This window comes from Hippocampus comes, unplaced genomic scaffold, assembly GCF_001891065.2.
Source record: "Hippocampus comes isolate QL1 unplaced genomic scaffold, H_comes_QL1_v1.1 scaffold106, whole genome shotgun sequence".
NCBI classification, from domain to species: Eukaryota; Metazoa; Chordata; class Actinopteri; order Syngnathiformes; family Syngnathidae; genus Hippocampus; species Hippocampus comes.
Window position 1 is genome coordinate 222,059 of NW_017842055.1, and position 6,331 is coordinate 228,389.

At 43.1% G+C, this 6,331-nt stretch overlaps 1 protein-coding gene across 1 annotated transcript in view; it reads left to right on the forward strand.

The window, feature by feature from the left end:
- Positions 1-5,545: 5,545 nt before the first annotated feature.
- The window catches only part of slc6a6b (solute carrier family 6 member 6b), an 18,607-nt gene continuing 17,821 nt past the window's right edge, over positions 5,546-6,331 (forward strand). Inside the window, exon 1 of the mRNA XM_019860445.1 lies at positions 5,546-5,802. The gene's annotated coding sequence lies outside the window, so the exon portion shown is untranslated. The remainder of the gene's footprint in view (positions 5,803-6,331) is intronic.

The following is a 6,331-nucleotide window of genomic DNA, read 5'->3' on the forward strand; positions in this document are numbered from 1 at the left end:
TCCCTCCCACAATGCACTGGATAGCAGCATCGCCTCGGCCCTGGCGACACATCCAGAGACTGTTTCCACGGCAACTGTGATGATAATGAGGATGACGATGACAACGTGTGCTGTGTCAGTCGCTGCTGTTGAGCAGGAAGAGGACCATAATCTGGACTATGATCTAATCCCGGGTGGGCAGGCACTTGACAGGCGCTAATCTCTGGTAGGACTCACCCAACCCAGGCAGGGATTTCAAATGGTGGGACACGTGCTCCGTGGTAAAATTCATATTCCGAAAAATGTTCATGTATTTATTATAGATTTATTTATTCTTGCGTTTATTGACATTTTTGATCGAGTTCATATATTTTTTGTTGAATTTCATGTGGTGTTAACATTTTGGGGTGCGGGCATAGCTAGCTAGCTAACTGCGCATTGCCAGTGTGCCAGATAAACGCTGATGCGATAAAAAGGTTTTTATGTAGTGCGGGAGGGGCGAGCCCAAAGTATGTCACGTTGTGCCATTTTTTGGCCCCAAATTCGCAAATTTGATACGGTGAATAAAAACTCGAGATCTCTAATAATGGAGAAAAAAACTACACAATTCACAGTCTTTGCTGGTTTTCAGCATTTCTCTTCTTTGTCGTCGTTCTTGAGCACTTTCAAACAGCCATCGCTGCACACAAAGTGCTGTACATGGAGCAACTAACATATACAACAGTCAAGCAAAGCAACAAATCAGTATCAAAGACGGTAGAGAGCACCAAACAGTATAACTAAGATCATGTTGAGTCAAAATGCCAAAGAATACAAGTGAGTTTTGAGGCGGCTTTTAAAGATGGGCAGCCAGCAAGGAGGCCTGCCGATTGCGAGGGACCAGCAATGGAAAAGGCTCCATCCACTCTGAGCCTCAGTTTAGTTCTTGGTACTTCTAATAAAGTTTGGTCCGCAGACCTGAGGCGCCGGGCAGGTGTGTAGGGGCGGATGAGCTCGGAGAGGACATTTCGAGATTTGAAAACAAATAATAGGATCTTGAAAATAACTCTAAAATGTATGGGCAGCCAGTGAAGGGATGCCAGAGTAGGAGTTATGCGCTCCCTCTTACGAGTACCGGTCAAGAGGCGAGCAGCGGCATTCTGGACCTGTGTAGCCTTTTGACGGGGTCCGTCTTGCCGCACGGACCAACAAACGCGCTCCGTCAAAGCTGACTTTGCATCGGTTTGTTTTGTATGTGTGCCGTGCAGGGCGTGCGCAAAGCGGTGTTTTAAAAACAACAGAAGACTCTGCTCAAGGTCAATCAAGGACACCAGATAAGAAACCGTTGGCGGGTTTGTCTTCTTCCTGAAAGGAAAAAAAAAAACAAAAAAATCACTAGACGGGCATGCGATGACAACAGTATGTTGCCATAGTGTTGCTAAAGTCGACTCACACAAAAAAGAATAGACTTGGTTATATGTATGTATTTATCAGATTAAAAGAGTATCTGAACGCAATAAGCGTGCGTGTGCGCGTGTGTGTGTGTGTGTGTGTTTTTGTGGTAGAAAGGAACGTTTTGCAACAGGTAGATGGTTATGTTGATGAGCTGCACGGAGAGTCGAGCGTATTAGGGAAATGAGTGACACTCGGCTCATTGCACCTTAACACTGGCATGACCAGAATTCTAAAACTACTCAAGCTCCCGAAGCCGTCATTTTATGGGGATCGTCCAAAACGCTTCACTGTCAAAAAAAAAACAAAAAACTTCTCCGTGGCTTAGTGTCAGAAAACTCCCACATTCCCAAAACATGCATGGCAGGTTCATGGAACACTCAAAATTGTCCCTCGGTGTGATTGTGAGTGCGGATGGTTGTTTCGTATCTGTGTGCCCTGCGATTGGCTGGCGACCGGTTCGGGGTGAACCCCGCCAACTGCCCGAAGACGGCTGGGATAGGCCCCAGGTGAGCTACTGGAGCACGGTGGAGAGTACGTGGTTCTGGGCAGCGTTTTTCCGCTTGTTTTGCAGTGTGTGCTTGCGTTTGTGACTCATTGGAATTCTCGAGGTTTGTTTTGCGTCTGTTAGGATAGAATTGTTGAATTTGTTGCCTTGGCTGATTTGTTGCATAGGTAGTGTGCGGGTTAGCCAAATGAATGACACTGGGCTGTTTTGGTATTTGTTTTTCTGACGGGGTCAGGAGGGTTACGTTCAAATTTTGTTATGATAAAGTTACTAGTTACCTGTTATGAAATGTAGTTAGTAAAGTAATCCAAGTACCATTTTGTGAAAATAATGTACGTGAATTACTTTTAATCACTTTTGCATAACTCCAATACACCAAATGTGCAAATGAAGACATCTATCTATCTATCTATCTATCTATCTATCTATCTATCTATCTATCTATCTATCTATCTATCTATCTATCTATCTATCTATCTATCTATCTGTGTGCGTGCATGTGTGTGTGTGTGTGTGTGTGTGTGTGTGTGTGTGTGTGTGTGTGTGTGTGTGTGTGTGTGTGTTTTATATATACACTAACCCAATTCTGATGACGGTGGGATGTTGTGTTAAACGTAAATGAAAACAGAATATGGTGATTTGCAACCTATCATGTTCAACCTCTACTTCACCGGTGTCAAATTCAAGGCCCGGGGGCCAGGTCCGGCCCCCCCCCCCCCACATCATTTTATGTGGCCCGCGGGAGCAAATCATATGTGTCGACTTTCATGATTCTTGCTGAAATCTGTACCAAAATGTCAAATTGTCATGGGTAATAAATAACACTGAGATTTTGCACCGGCGCTCTGAGGGAAGCCATAACTCCGAAGTGGCCCGCGACAAAAAATGAGTTTGGCACCTCTGCTCTACTTAATTGAATACACCCCAAAGATAAGCTATTTCATGTTCAAACGGATAATCTTTATTGTTATTTAGCAAATAATCATGAACTTAGAATTTTATAGCTGCAACACCTTCCAAAGTATGTGTTACGTCACCGTTTTCTTTTTAACAACATTCATGTTTGGAAACTTTTTATGGTGGATTTTTTTTTTTTTTTAAATTCCCATTCTTGTTTAATGTACAGCTGCTCCTCGTGTAGATTCTGCGCACCGTATAAACCGTGGCGAATTCGGACAGGCTTCACGTGAATTCAGACAACACTTGCGGTGGAGTCGCGCCGGAACTGACGTCAGGCCACCGAACACGAGGCGTTCGCAGGACTGAGCCTGTAAATTTGGTCACAGCCTCGGTCACCTCTCGTAATCGAAGGCCTTTTTTTACATTGTCTTGACACCCTCATGGAACAGGGCAGGCTCCGGATTTTTGACCAAGACCGGTTTAGACCAGAACCAGTACTACTGTGATCATCAGAGGGAAAGGCGGAAGGCAGGTGACGTCTGGAGTGCCACGCCCCCTGCACGCCGAGACGAGATGAAGATGACTCGAGACGCTTCTCACCCAAAAGTTAGAAAAAAGAAAAAAAAACGTCGGCTAACTCGTCAGTGAAGTTTCTTTTCCAAAAAAAAAAGATAAGGAGTTTATTTGGAAAAGTACACGGAACACTTTGCAACGTGAAAATTGTTTGTGGCACTGCTTCCAGAACCGCTGGCACGTCATCCAACATCTTTCGGTAGGTTGAGAGGTAACCATAAAGACAGGTAAAGTAACCTTTCAAGCAGCTACACCGGAAAGTTAAAATCAGAACACCCCATTCTAAGACAATGAGCGTAAATGGTCTGTTTTCAACCCGCGAGTTTTTTTTTTTTGTTTTTTTTTAACATGCAAACGTTCAGAGCAAAAACATCCAATCAACATTACAGCCCAGTTCCCCAAATCACTACACTGGCTTCATGTGAGTTAAACAATAGATTTGAAATCTTGCTGATGGTCTAAAATGGTTTTGGACCAAAATGGACTTGCAACCAGACCCCTCAGGTCGGCTGGGACAGGTCTATTGTTTGTCCACAGAACCAAAACGAAAGAAAAGTTGAAGGCGGTTATATTTTGCTATGCTCCTCACCTGTGGAACAAGCTCCCAGAATACCCGAGGTCTGCTCAAACACACACACGTCATTTCAATGAGGGCGGAAACATCAGCGTTTACTGCAATAGTCTGACGTGCACTTATTTTAGAGGATTTAATGTGATTTTTGGTAAGTCTTAATATTTTGTTGCTCTTTCTCCAATGCTTTTCATGTTTTCCGTAAAGCGCGTTGAATTGTGTTGTAAATGATTTTATGTACTAAATGTGCAATTTGATATGCAACTAAAATTGGCTTCCCTTGCCAAGTGAACTTGCGTAGCATTGTCAAATGCAAAATAACGCAAAAACACCCAATGAACACCTCAGGTACGAGCCAAGTTGCGAGGCGCTACTTGGGAGGTTCCTATGCAAAGGAAATGTTCTGAATTACAGCGGTAAATGGGTCGATCTTGAGACGCGACCAACGGGGCATATTTCTAGTCTCCAGCGTACTCCATGTTGCTGCTTCAACTGCGGCACTTTGATCATTTGGCTAAGCAATGAATGTGGAAGCAAATACTGCGCCAACCTGTACAAAGTCAATACAATACATGTCATGAATATGGGTCATGAAATTTCTTTATTAACAAATGTCTCTTCAAAAAAGTTAAAGCATATTTTAAGACAATCTAAACTCATTCAGGGTAATGTCAAAAGTGAAATTGGAATTCTTTCATTCAAAAAGTGAATATATGTGGAAGCTGTAGCTATGTAGTGTGTTTCTCTGGCTTTTATAATTTGATGTTTGCTTGCACGAAGCATGTCCTTGTTTATTGTTGTAGTTGTTTTTGTTGCAAACGAGTGATGGGAAAATGAAGCTTCAAATTTGCTTCCTGAACCAGTTGTTTTGACTCCTAGATGGTTTCAACAAATGGCCAGTGTATAACGGAGTGTGCCATCTCGAGGTGTCAAAAAAAAAACTTTGTCCGACCTACCGAGCCAATGCTGAAATTTCATGTTACCTTTTTTGTTTGGCCTAACCCTAACTTTGTTATATTATGTATCTTTTTTTATTTTGTATTTTTTATGTACCTGTGCTGTATGCTACAGTTTTTGGGCAATATATTGTTGCACTTTGTTGCTTGTGTTGTCACCCATGTCATGGTACCCATTTATTGCACTTTTGTGACTAAATAGTGATATTAATTACGTTTTCATTTTCGAGGGAAACCACAACTTTGCTTGGCAAATATCTCACGGTAGCGAAATTAAATTGTACTCTGAAGGCAAAGTTGCCTTTTGTACATTTTTATAGTCAGCCATCACATTTGCATACGGAAATGGCCAAGAATAAAATTTTGTCGAATTTTCATGGTCATTTAGAGCATTTTTGTCCCTTTTTTGTCTCCGTGCACCTGCTACCTTGGCGGTGATGCAGCGGCAGCATCTCGGCTCCTGAATGCAGCGTTCAGTGGCACCTCGTAAATCACAATTTCATGCCATCAAACACGAGAGCCTGTCGCGCGAACGATCGGGATTCCGCGAAACCACGAACGCGTCGCCCCTCTCCTGTTGCTCGGTGAGGAAGAGGAGGAGGAGGAGGAGGAGGAGGATAGCGGGAGGAAGGTGGAGGAGGGGAGGGAGGCCCGGTGATTTTCCACTCGCGATGGTATCACTCCGGCCCCCCCAAACCGGAGGAGACAAAGTTCACAGAGAGAAGCTTATAAGGAGGACCCGGTTTTTGGTAGACGCTCACGTCTCAGTCTCGACACTAGAGGACAAAGAGGGACTTTTTCTTTGGCTTTGTTTAGCTCTACAAAATAATAGAAAAAAAGAATACCCCCCAAAATAGCATTTAGAAATCGCACATAGGCATCAGGTAAGCATATTCATCCTTTCTCCTTCGGCTGTTTCATTTGGTTTGGGTCCCTTTTTTGTGGCGTGACAGTGAATGCAACGCGCGCCGGCTTTCTGTTCTGTTGATGTTCTTGTGTTTAGTTTTGGTGGTGTGGCATTGAACGCATCACCGTTTTGGTGGTCCAGTCATTTGACATTATGTTTTTTTTTCTTTATGTCGGGGGTGACATTGAGGCAGCGCGCGCCGGTTGTCTTCATTTGAGCGTCTTGTTTGGTTTTTTGGGAGGGCGGCATTGAATGCGCTCTTGCCTTCATTTTAAATCAAGAGATGTCATTGGAAATCCAATCCAATTGTCTTCTCTCATGGTGATTCATGTTTAATTTTTTTCGAACGTTCCCATGCGACCTTCTTTGTCTTCACCTTTTTTAATGTACTTTTAAAAATAATATTTCCAGGCGGGGTTCTTTGTCTTCACTTTTTGAATTTATTCATTCATTTTATAAATTCCCATGAACCCTCTTTGTCTTCAGTTTTTTTTTTTTTTTTGCCC